At 48.3% G+C, this 9,958-nt stretch overlaps 1 long non-coding RNA gene across 1 annotated transcript; it reads left to right on the top strand.

Moving 5' to 3' along the window:
• Positions 1 to 630: 630 nt before the first annotated feature.
• LOC118175974 lies at positions 631 to 9,504 on the top strand. Its single transcript, XR_004755222.1, has 3 exons — positions 631 to 1,398; positions 7,815 to 7,818; positions 9,493 to 9,504. It is a non-coding gene; the product is annotated as an uncharacterized LOC118175974 (long non-coding RNA).
• Positions 9,505 to 9,958: the final 454 nt, after the last annotated feature.

Raw genomic sequence — 9,958 nt, forward strand, 5'->3', positions numbered from 1 at the left:
GAGCGGTTTCTACATCTCACATACACGAAGGAACTCTAGGCTGGGACAGTCCATAGCAAAGACCTCTCCCAGGGGTCAGACAACAAGAGGAACTTCTCCTTTAGCCCAGGTATGGGTGGGATTGGATCCCCTTTCCTCTCCAAATGGTTTAAACATCTTGCTACCCTCTCATTTAACTCTTTCTTGACCTGGCAGAAGGAGGGTATTTGGGTTCAAATACAAGGCTCATTCTCAAGGCTTCTGTCTCTGCCACTGATTTGCTGCGTGCTTGGGCAAAGCACCGCATCTCTTAATGCCTCCAGTCCAGCAAAATGCAAATAATTACAGCACGTTCACCCTGCCCTGTGTCTTCCTTGGCTGCAGTGTAAAACCACCGGGAAAGGGTCAAATTCATGGGGGCTCACATCTAGCCCCATCCAAAGCGAGTTGTGTAAGTGTTGTTGAGATTAAGCAGCAATAACAGCTCTGATGTTTCCTATCCTAGAAAGCACAAGGCTAGTCCAAAGTTATGCAAAAGGCAGGAAGTAACAGGAGATGAGGGGGAAACATAATGGCAAAACTCTTCTAATACGATCCAAAACTTCTCAAAATCCCTAAAGATGTGGTTCAAGTTTTACACAAACGTTGTGAGATGCTAGTATTTTCTTAGAGGAGCTTGCCAGCCCTCTGCGATGCGATGGAGACAGTGACACGGGAGGCGAAAGAGAAGTGTGAATACCTCTGTCGCCCTCGGGTTTGTGCTTTCTTTGTTGCCCTTCTGTTCTCACCTAGCCAGAGATGAACATCTGCGTTCACAGCTATCGCAAGACACTGCTGCTTTGCTGACTGGCAGGAAGTGCCAATGTGAAACGGGTGTAACCTTCTTCTCCAGTTTGCCCTCGGAAAGTACATGAAACACATCGGCCCTTGTTGCTTCCATAAGCTGAAAGGAGTTTGTGATTCCAAGTCTACTCTGCTCACAGCACGACATGCCCTGGGTCAGCCCCAGCAATAATGTTTTTAAACAATATTAGGTTATTCTTGGCAATCAATGATGACATTTTCTACCAATCGGGATATGAGAAAAACTTCTAATAATAAGAAGTGATAGAATAACAGAACTGGAGACCGAAATACTCTCAAACGCAGAGGCTAGTTACACCGTGGGGGTAGAGGGAAGCTGAGACAAGTCCCGGGTATGATTTGTCTTAAGAGTTTAACCCAAACACACTGTTAATTCCACACTTGGGGAGTCCAAGTCTAATTACTCAGTACTCAAGATCCTCACAGTAGTAGGCAAGGCAATTGCTGCGTTTGTATTTTTCTCTGCTCCTATTTGTGATCAAACAATTCAATACTTAGAAACTGAAATCATTTACAAATCCGATGCATGAATAACTTACCAAATTCTGGGTTACTGTTCTCCATTTGGGCTGGGCTTACACTTTTCTGGAGGGCCTAACATAATATTTGAAGCACAGAAAGTCACTTTGCTCCCCTCCTTCATGCACTATTTGGAGGTGCTGTGTGCAGCGCGTGCAACAAACCTGGTGATGGTGATTCTCTGCTACACGGTAGTGGTAATATAATCCCCCAAAGGGACTCAGCAAAATTAAGGAGAGATTGAAAACTGTACTAGCAAAGAACAAAGACCATAAAGATGTGCTAGGTCAAGGCTTGATGCACGCTTGCAAGGTGATTGTATCCCCTGTGTTTTATGCACCAACATATCTGGAAGTTCAGGTGAGACACAGCTACCTTTCCTGTGCAAGCTCAGTGCCACCCCCATGGAGCAGAAACCACATACTACCCTTTATTTTTCTCCACTTAAAGGAAGCTCTGAAAAAAAAAAAAAAAAAAGTGATATCTTTGATCTAATAGAAAAGGATTCTTCTTTCCACTATGGTTTGAGTGGCTTTGTCTCCTTCAGATTGAACAATAATAAGCTGTTCCTAATGCACATCTTCAAAGAATAATTTCAGCAGCTCCTAGACAAATAACAAGATGAATTGGGACTGGGAAAAGGAATTATCTCAACATTGCCTGCTGTTACTGCTCTGCCAGCTGTCATGGTTCAGTTCCACTACTGTCCTTTAAGGATTATTTTTAATGGTACAAACAGTATCTGCCCTTCCCAGTGAAAGCATTGCCTGGTTCTTGAGAACTGCTTCCCAACAACTTGTTTGTCTAAGATTTTACTTTTGATTATTTATATTCTTAAATATATCGTGCTCCGTATTGCATCCTAACAAAATTATAGCCTAGTTCAACTCAGCTATCCTCCACGAGGATGGGGCCTTACGCAGTGTCCTACTCAAGCCCGTCTCCATACACACCATGAGGAAGGCTCTGTAGCAACAAGAGCAGCCTACAGGAGGGACGTGTTACCAGAACCAGCTTCCCTGCCAATACAAGAGATCAACTGCACGGGGGGGTCCAGCCCCGTGGGGGCAGCTGCAGGATACCTGAGCAGCTCAGTGATGCTCCCTGCTAACCAGCTGGGCAGCCCTCAGCCCCCAGCCTCACTGCAGTTACTGCACACCGTCCCCTGAGCTCCTTTTTTCCATCTCCCAGCCTTCTCCCCACCCCGCCACCATCTGATTGATCGTGGCAGTTGATCCTCGTGCTCTCTCTCCCCCTCGAGTGGGAGAGCAGCTGTCATTTCCAGGGAGTGAGCGAGCAAACTCCTCCTTTCCTTTTTTCTTCCCATCCGTCAGCTCAGAAGTAACACTGAGAGCAAATGGAGTCTCCCAGCTGGTTTGATTTATTTGGTTTAATGTTCCACCACGACCCCTTGGCTTGGCCTGGCCTTTCATCCAAGCACTGTAGGGGCCTAAGGCTACTTAACTTCCGTGATTAGATGAGTTCAGTGTATTCCAGCCTGCTTGGCCAAAATCCAAGCAATTCACTTAACTACTGTCTCCATTTTGAATAGATTGAACCAAGGCACGGGGAGAGACATCCCAAGAAAGTCTGTTCAGCCCAAAAGCATGCGAGGAGGCCGTGAGGAGCCAAACACTGAAGGTCTTCCCTATACCACTGCAAGGTCTTAAGGACTTGCTGCTTTGGCTCAAGGCTGAGAAGCAATTTTGGCTGCTAGAGCAGGACTTGCTCTTTAAACTATAAGCACAGTCCTTTATAAAAAGGGTTTTCATTCCTGAGTTTGCAGAGGCTTACACTAAGCTTTCTTCCTCTCCCAGCGAGACAAAAGTCCCTCGGCAGTGCCAGCCATTCTGAAGCTACCACTGTGGCTGATATTCAGCGTGTCAGGCAGAGAAGAGAAGAGCTAGCCCCAGAAACAACAAACAATGATCCAACTTGTCAGACGTGCTGGATTTCGTGCCCTGTGACATCTCCCTTCCTAGTCTCAACCTCTGTCCGGGGCAGAGCCCTAGGCTGCGGATGGGTCAGCAGGCAAAACAAGGAGGAGATGCCTGCCCCCACCGAGGGGACTGCCCTGGCTCTGCCCGCCTGTGTCAGAAATATCTGTTGACCCAGCTAAATTGGCCAGTTATTTTCCTGCTGTAGGGATGTAGGGAGGACCTGAGTGAACGAAGTGATTTAACTCAGGTACAACGGTGGCCAAAAGTGGCATATGAAAGTATTAGGAAGTGGCACATGTAGCTCAGGTCTACACACAGTATCTTTTGTACTGGTGTAATTATGTTGGCTACGGCTGTGATATTTTACCCATACAGTTATAGCAGCATATCCTGTAGTGCGGACAGCATAAGGGTGCCTTATGCCATCTAAGCTCGTTCCCTTTTCTCATACAGGAATAAGCTGTATGAATACAAGTGTTTTTATATTAGCAGAGCTTCACCCACATCAGGGAAATTATACAGCTTTAGCCAGCCGAAGAAAAATAAACTTCTTGCATAGAAAATCCTTAAAGAAGCAGGTAGTAAGAACTAAGACGTTTCTTGATTGCCATGCTGCCACAGCCAGAAGGAGTTTAAAGGCATTGAAGGGAAGGGCTTCCCAAAACGTTCAGAAATTGTCTGTGTGTTCGGCATGTCCGGTATGCCCTCGTTATGCCTAGGTCAGTGTTAAAGGGTAAACCAAAGCCTAGCCTCGATGCGCCAGGTTTACGAGTCACCCAGCTGCTTTTGAAGACTTTTGCACCTTCACTGAAAAAAATTAATAAAAGATTTTGCAAGAGCATCTCTTAGACCGCATCGATCAGCACCTTCCTTCTGAAAAAGAAAATAGGGTGCAGCAAGAGACAGACATGACCTGATCCTATGAACGTGGCAGTGTAGGTTCACCTGTGCGTGGGCACATCATTTCTCTTACTTCCACTTCAGTGTCCTCACGTGGGCAAAGTTCAGAATTAGTGTGAGTGTTTGCATAATGAGAGCCACATGGGGTGTGATTTAAATGCCAGGAAAGGACACCAATTGGCTATTCGATATTTAATTATACCTACTCCATTTCACACTCCGGTGAAGATTTTGTTGGTCTCGGTATAAATGATATTCTGCGTTTTAAACTTTCTGGACCCTCAAAGAACATAGTTTGTCTTTTTAAATATTATCTGAAGCCTTTTCTGTCAAGAAGCAGGAGTTTTGCATGTGTCTAGAAGAAAGAACACTTCCAAGCCTTATGTTAACATATGGTCTAGCCCCAATTCCTCCCTGAGATATTTAGCACAATTGCAATATAATTAATAAAGACAAATAAAATAACTTATTTAAGGAAATCTGATGTAACCAATATAGAGCTTTTCAGGGGAAAGATAACCTTCCACAAAGCAAGGCCAGGTTAAAAAAGCTCAGAAGCATTCATATTGATATTAAGAGGGGGCTGGAAGGGCTGTTTCTCAGGCACATCCCTTTTTCTTTGTTTTGGTTTTTATCAACTCGTTTTTAAAACACCTTCTCTGTACATAAAGCCTCAGCTCATGTGAGTTGGTTGTTTGGCCAGTCAGAAAGCCGACCATGGTGGCTGGTCATGGTGGTGTATTTGACTAATGGAGGTTACATTTCTCTGCCTCTCTGCATCTTTGTCTTAGACAAGAAGGGGGAAAAAAGTTCTGACTTCCAGACGGCCATGAAAACTAAATAAACATGCATGTAAATGAGAGGTTATTTGGATGAGGATTTGTAGATGTTGGCAAGAAGAACAGCACAACTTATGACTTTACTTTTTTTTTCCCTTTTTTCTTATTTTCTCCCTCTCTCTTTTTTTTCACCTCTATTTCTCTCCCCCCTCCCTTGCCCCCCCCAGGGCAACAAGGCCAGCAGAGATATTTTTTAAGGCAAGAGCTTATTTTCAGATCACGTTGTTACGGCAAAATGGGGAAATGACCTTTTCATTCAGTCGGGAGGCTTCGTGACTGGCAAGTGAAAAGCCTTGGCGTGTGGGACTGGAGCCATCCATGCCTTAGGTCCTGCAGGGAGGCTCCTTGTCCTGTTCTCTCTGGTTACCTTCTAGATGGAGAGCCTATGGCCTCCAAGACGAGAAGGCTTCATATATAGACAGAATAAATGTTCACTTCTTGTCTCACCATCCAACAGTTTTTTTCTAAAGGGAAAACAGGAGCCAAATGCTGAACTCAGGCGAAGAGGCTCGATCTGTACCAATTTACGGTTGTGGGATTAGGGCCTTCGTGTACCTACCTGAACTAGCAGAAGAGCTTCCTGTTATGCCACAGTTTGTAAGTGGGGAGAATTCCTTTGTGTATGTTTCTGTTCTTTTACCCGTAAGAGTCAGGCTCTTTCACTCCTGGGCATTGAAATAGTGTCTGCAAGGATTTGAAAATAGAGTTATTCTCCTGTGAGGGCTGAAGCTGCTGCTCCCAAGCTGTTTATTTTCTTTTAATGTTGTACTTTGACCAACTTTAACTGGCTTTTCTTTCTCATTCTAACATATGCGTACTTTCTGGATGTAATCTCCAAAAGGTTTAATTCTAGCTTTTCTTATAAATACAAATATCCGCATACCACCTGGCTCCTACCCTGTCCCAGCTTTCACGCCATTTGAGCCCAGGGGGTGTGATAGCCCCCTGCCTCCGCGGCTTCTGTGGGCTGGAGGTGATCCCCGAATCCCTCCGGCAGGTGACCCATCCATCTCTTTTCATACTGAGGGCCTCTCTTCTCCCTTGTCTATGCCTCTTAATGTGCTTTTTTCCCCTGCTGTGGAGTGTGGCTAGTATTTCATCCCTGGAAAGCCTTTCAGGATGTTCAGCCAAGTGTTGTTTTTTTTAAAAAAATAATAATAATAACGTGTATTTGTATGTGCATACGCATGTGCATTGCAGCCTGTACGTTTGTATACAAGCATGTGCATTAGTCCCCAGATGTGCGTACACCTCTCATCTCCAAAAGCAGCAAAATGATCCTTGTCAGAGGAACTGATTTACTGCAGCATTTAATGAGGTTCTTGTCAGAACCTGGTTTAGTGGTGTAAAAGCAAATGTCAGGTCAGCATAAATCACAGGGGCAGGGGACGGGGAAAGAAATGTTCCACTTCTCCCTAAGAGATAAACCAGCTCCCTGTTTAAAGTGGTCTCCTCCTTGATCTGCCATTTGAGATAAGCTAATATACAGCACCATTAAGTGCCCTCTCCTGCCTTAATTGCTGATTAACTGGAGGGGCAGGGCCCCAGCTGAGCAGGGTTCATCCCTCCGGGATCTGATGGCTTCCAAGCCCAGGACCCTCACCCTGCCGTGAACTCCTTTTGCTCCCACATCGGCATTGCTCCTTCTTCTGTACACCCTCTGAACCGAGGGGATGCCTGCCCTGGGGTGGCAGGCAGATGCAGGAACAGAGCACAATTTTTGCAGAGCTCCAAAGCAAAGCTGTGAAGTTGCTGGGGGCATCCCACGGCACTGCAGCAGGGAAATCTGCTTTGCCGGGGCTGTGGGGCTCACCTGGTTTCTTAGGAGTGAATGTCAAATGGAGAGATTCCCTTTTGTCCAGCGAGGATGTGTTGTGGCTGAGGACTTTCCCCCTGCTCCAAGGCTGGAGTCTACCACAGGTGGCTTCTCTGGTGTCTAATAGTGGTTGTGCTTTCCTCAGGGGAGTCATTGCCCTTAGGCTCTGTCTCCTGTTCCCAGCCTCCTGTTTTCATGGAATCTGCATGAATTTGAGAGTGCCGTGAGTTGGTCAGGTCTGGGAGAAGGTGGCCACCCACTCGCAGAGTTATTGGGAAGGGGAATGGCTTAAAACCTCATTTCCTCTGAACAGTCTGAAAGTGAAGGAAAAAAGTGGGGGCTGCTGGGGAGGCAGTCGGCACGGAGGAGTGCAGTTGCAGGTACATGTTAAACATCTGCCCTGTTGTGCTTTCTCAGGTTGATGGCCTGAGGTGGAAGCAGCCCTCCTCTTCGTACCTTGCCTTGCTCCCTACACTAACCACCCCCTGCCTGAGAGTGGAAAAAGCACCAAATCTCAGCAGCTGCCCCAGCGCCGGTCCCTCTCTTGCAGCCTGTGCTGAAAAAAGAAAATGCTCCCAAGCCCCTGCCCCATGGCAGGGCTGCTCCCTGGGGGCCCTGCAGGGCTGCAGCCTCTCCCCAGACCTGCTGGAGGGTGGTGGAAGGGACTTTGCCCAGGGGGCACAGCCCAGGCTGGCTTTCCCCTTGCCCACTCGCTGTCTGGAAGGCGGCTGGTTCCTCCCTCCCAGCCCTCAGGGCTGTCCTGGCCGTGCTGTTCCGCCACAGGTCTGCGCCTCCTGCCAGGCTGCTGCTTGCTTTTCCTTTCTAGGAGGACTGGGACTGGGGTCAGGGAAGGCCAGGCAGTGCTCCTCAAAGCACTCGGCTTCTTTTTCCAATATCAGCAGCAAAAACGATTAAAGATGCTCTTGGATATAAAAGCTATTTTTTTTATGTGTCCAGATTCGTAAAAGCTCTTCAAGAGATTCAAACCGGAAAAGGCAGGCACCTAATAGTGAAAACAGAGAAGGGGGGAATAAAACTGGCACAAGGGTCCCGAATTTTTCCATGACTGATTCGAGCATTGCAAGGCACTGGCACGGAAAAGCGACACCCGCAGCACCACAATAGCGATCAATAAAACGAGACGAGGAGAGGCTCAGCTCTGCCGTGGTCCAGCGGCCCCGGTGCCGAGGCCAGCCCCGGTATGGGCGTCCTGGCACTGCCTCTTTAGCAACGCACGAAGCCAGCGCAACAATCGAGCGGGATTGGGAACAGGGAGCAGTAGTTAATTAAGCCTGCAGCTTTTATTCTCCGGGGGCGATTCAGCCCCGGCTTGAATAAGCCGGAGTGCCAGGACCTGGTGGGAATGTCTCTCCAGGCACAGGAGAATCCAGTCCCATGGGCTGCCCTATTAGCATAACAATGTTGCCCAGGCTGCACTTGGCGTGATGTAATGCCAAGAGTTAGCGAGGAGAGATGAAAGTTTTTCCACGCAGGAGCTGGGAGCGTTCGCCACCGACTGGGGCTGTGTCAGCGCATGAAATTTCTTTTCTTTCTCCCTCTCTCTCCTTCTGGGATGTTTGCTAATTGGGGGAGTTCTGGGAAACAATACGTCGTTAGAGCCCCCTCCCCCAGCTTCTAATTTAAATTCACATTATCCTGACTTCCTGGCAAAGCACGAGCTTTTTCTGCTCCTTAGAAAGCGGCCTCTGATCATCTGCGTGTGCAAAGTGGGACCGAAGGAGAAGGGGAGCGCAACTGGTTGGGCTGGGCCGGCGGGGGGAGAGGGGACCTCAGCTGCCACCCCATCTCCTCTGACAGATGTTTTTAAGAGCCAGGGAATTGCCATGGGACCAAGTTGCCCCATTTCCCCGTCCCCCCCCTTCCCAGGTGGAAGTGTTTGTCCTGGGGTGGTTCTGCTCCACCACTGCTGCTGCCCACAGAGGAGGATGGTGGTGATGTGCAGCAGCCCAGCCTGGTGGCAGAGAGGAAGGAGGTTTTGCCATCTTTCCCCAGATGGTTCTTGGTATTACTGATCTCTGCATATGTTCCGCCTCAAGTCCAGGTTAGCTTATTTCGATGAAAACAATTAAAACACCAGCTGGTTTGCAGGCAGGCCCCCTGCATGTGACCAAATGAACCAGACGCAGCATTTAGGGGTCATTTACCACCCCTCTGCCACCAAAGTGCTCAGGGCACAGCTCAGCCGAGATGCCAAGTGTGTGTCCCAAAGGAGAACACACTACCGATACTTGTCATCCCTGAGATTACTCTTACCTGCTTTCTGTCCTTATTCACTTCGGTGTCAAGGGACTCCAAGGAAATCTATGTCTCTGGGGATTCACTTCTGACCAAAGTACAGACTTCTCATCTCACAAGTTAGGTACCATCACGCGTGTGCTGTTGCAGCGTGCTGGTGCCTGTGCTGTCCCTGTACGTGCTGGTGCCTGTGCTGTCCCTGTACATGCTGGTGCCTGTGCTGTCCCTGTACGTGCTGCTCTGGTTGCAAGTGTTTGTGTTCGGTGCTCGATGCTGCACACCGCTCAGCTCACCCATGCAGAGCCGAGCACAGCTGGCTCGTGTTGGCATTACCATGTAATTGTGGAGCTCCAGTCCTGGCTGGTAAATGATTTTGTAGTGTGTATGTATAACCCTGAAAAAGCACCTATTCTTGTCTTCTCTGGGTAAGCCACCTATTGTAGCAAAACAACGAGTTTCAATAAGGCTCCTGCTGAGCGCTCTGCCTCTCGTGGCCCCTCACCCCGTCCCACTTGCCTGGGTTATGGAGGCGCAGCTCCAGGACAGGACAGGCTGCCTGTGCAGAGGTGCTGGCCGGGTTCTTGTAGCTTCTGGACACTAGAGGCCTCTAGACGCTCTGGTATGATTAACGCCAGTTGTGGCAGTCCCGTGTAATTAACAGTCGCTTGGAGCAAAGGAGCAGAACTGATGGCACTCAGCTGATTTTTCTCTCCTCTCCAGAAGTTGTCCATTGCAGTCAGTGCAGTTGCTGCTCAGGCGCCTTGCGAGCAGGCAGGCTGCAAGAGGGCACGGGTGGGGGGAAGCTGGCTCAGCAGAGATTAGGATTAATCTCTCTCAAACCATCC

This window comes from Oxyura jamaicensis, chromosome 18, assembly GCF_011077185.1.
Source record: "Oxyura jamaicensis isolate SHBP4307 breed ruddy duck chromosome 18, BPBGC_Ojam_1.0, whole genome shotgun sequence".
Classification (NCBI taxonomy): domain Eukaryota; kingdom Metazoa; phylum Chordata; class Aves; order Anseriformes; family Anatidae; genus Oxyura; species Oxyura jamaicensis.